The sequence below is a fragment of the Pygoscelis adeliae genome, unplaced genomic scaffold (genome assembly GCF_000699105.1).
Source record: "Pygoscelis adeliae isolate BGI_AS28 unplaced genomic scaffold, ASM69910v1 Scaffold353, whole genome shotgun sequence".
Lineage (NCBI taxonomy): Eukaryota > Metazoa > Chordata > Aves > Sphenisciformes > Spheniscidae > Pygoscelis > Pygoscelis adeliae.
This window is the reverse complement of record NW_008824445.1, coordinates 99848-102422: the sequence shown is the minus strand read 5'-3', so window position 1 is coordinate 102422 and position 2575 is coordinate 99848. Positions and strand designations below refer to the sequence as shown.

The 2575-nt window shown below is 57.3% G+C and overlaps 1 protein-coding gene across 1 annotated transcript in view; it reads left to right on the top strand.

The window, feature by feature from the left end:
* Positions 1-2575, top strand: part of NCOR2 (nuclear receptor corepressor 2) — a gene marked incomplete at its 3' end in the record, with an annotated part of 186193 nt that overhangs the window by 147781 nt on the left and 35837 nt on the right. The gene's annotated exons all lie outside the window — the stretch shown is intronic.

Below are 2575 nucleotides of genomic sequence, written 5' to 3'. Positions count from 1 at the left end.
ACAGCCCCGCGGCACAGAGCGGAGACGCCTACCCATAAGCATTGCACCAAGCCACCCCTGCACTGCACGTCCCGGTCGCTGGCTCAGCCGTAGGTGCGAGGGCTGTGCCGGGCCAGCACCACGTTGCTGCCGTGGCCCTGGCTCGGGGGAGCTCACCAGGGAAATCCGGTAGCCGTCACCTCTGCACAACCACTGCGAGCGCAAGGAATTGCATTTGGCTTGGTCACGTATCAGTGTGTTGGCTCATCTGGCGATGAAACTGGTCCCCGTCTCTGTGGCAGAAGGTGAAGGAGTTTGGGGAACACGGTCTCCTGGTCACCCCCAAAGCTTCGTGCGTGGGAGGGGACATTTCCACACTGCCGAGGCTCAGCCATGTGCATGCCAACCCGTTCCTGCTCAAATCCTTTTCCCATCCCTCCCAACGCCATCACCCATGTTTAGGGACCGATGGTTGGGTTTGGGAGGCCCCGGGTTGGCAGCGGGTAGATACGAGATGCTGAGGGTTGTTCATCCGGTGACTTCCAGAGCAAAGCACCCAACAGACAGCCCTGTGTCCGGTGCATGATCTGCTGGGAGGGACATAATAAATTATGCAATTTGCATATTGATGAATTTAATACTGACTCTGGCTTCCTAAACATCAGGATCCTGGAGGGCTTTAGGAAACCTGAGGATCTTAAGTGTGCTTAAAAGGACTTTAAGGATGCTTAAATGCATCTCTGCAAGTGCCATGAGTGCACGGGGTGGCTGCTGGGGTGGTTGCTCTGCCGGGGGCTGCCAGGGCTGGCAGGACCCCGCATGCTGATCAAGCTTGCCAGTCTCTGGAAAATCGGGCTGTTTAGCTACGTGTCCCACAAGAATCGCTGCTGAGGAGGAGAGTGATGCTGAGCACAACTGCAGCTGCTGAGATCTGTCCTGCGCCACTAGCGGTGACAGTGACATGGAGCTGGGCCAGCGCTCCCAGGTCTGTCACCTCCTGGTGAGCACCAGGACCCGTCTCAGCCTGGGGGTGATGCGTTACCAGCCTGGCAGCTCCACTCCTGCTCATCGGAGTGGAGCTCATCACAGGCACCAGGAGCTGAGCCGGCGTCATGCTGGCAGCCTGCACTGGCTGCCCTGCCTCCTAGATGAGGCTTGCCCAGAAAATAATTGACCTTTTTTAAAAACAATTAAAAAAAGATTGGCTTCTTTTGGGCAAAATCAGAGCCCATAGTGCTGGGGGAGTGGGGCCAGGGCTGCAGAGCATGCTGTGAATACGAGGTCTCCCCAGCTTGGCAGCCACAGAAAAGCAGTGTTGCAGCTCAGCATGGCGTGAAGGTCTTGGGAGCAAGTGCCGGGTGCCCTTGTCCCCGGCCACGTGTCTCAGCAGCCTTTGGGGCATTGCACCCTGCCGGGAGCTCCGTTCCTCCACAGCCTGATGTCAGAACACCCATGCGGCTCCATGGGCAGACATTGTTGCAATTATTTAGGGAGCAGCTTGGATTTGTTGCCCCTCACCTGGTCTCTCCTGGGTGCCTAACTGGAGCATCCCGGTCCCAATCCAGGGGTGGGTCCCCTTCCCCACCGATGCCGGGCACTGCACAGAGCAAGGGCTGGGGCGGTTCCAGCACCGTGGTGAGTTTATTCCCCGCACATGGCCCTGCCACGCTTGTTTATTCATCCAAGGGTGAGCACGGGATGACCTTGAAATTTATAGGCTGAAGAGAGCAGTGAAATAACAGCTAAAATAAACAAATCAAGCTGTAAAGCTTGAAAACGATGAACTGGCTTCAACAAATTGGAGTCAGGAGGGAAGAGAAAGTGGAGATAGCCTGGAGCGACATGGTCCCCGGGGTCTTGGCACGGGCTCAGGAGATGGACACACCGAGGATTTGACGCCTGGACTTCGCACACCTCCATCCCCATCCCTTTTTGGTGGCACCATGGAGATGCCCACCTCTTGTCGTTTGCACAGGGGCTCGGCGCGGCTGTCTGAGCGTCTGCCAGGCAACTCAAACAGCCAAGGGGAAGAGCAAATGGAGAGGGCGCAGGGCTGCACAGCCGCAAACCCCATCCAAATCCAGCCTCTCGTCTTTCAAGTGATCCAAGCACCCCTGCTGCGTGCATGTGGTTGCTTGCCCAGGCTTTAGCACCTTGATAAAAGACAGTCCTTGAAGAGGAGCATGAGGGCGAGCACCACGTGTGAGCTCCAGAGAGTGGCGTGATGCCGAAATGAAATCTGAACTGGTTGCCTTGCTCTGTAACTCCCAGCTCTGGCTCCGGGCTCCAGTTCGCCTGTTGAGCTGGACGTAATGGTCTCGTTTGAGCATGGAGCCCCGTGGGGGTTGTCTTCTCTGGAAAGCAGGATTTGAATCCCATCCTGTTCCCTGTCTCCCCTCAGCCTTGTCATCCCGTGGCAAAGCTGCCCCGGTTGGTAGCTGGGCATTGCTGGGCCGGGTTCTATTCCCCTCTGTGCCTGCCCTCATAGACCAAAACGACCTGGGCGCCTGCAGCGCCCACCAAGGTTGAGGTTGAGACACCTCCCCAGTGGCTGCAGGTCCCCCGTGCTTTGGGCAGCATGGCAGGTTTTCCTGCT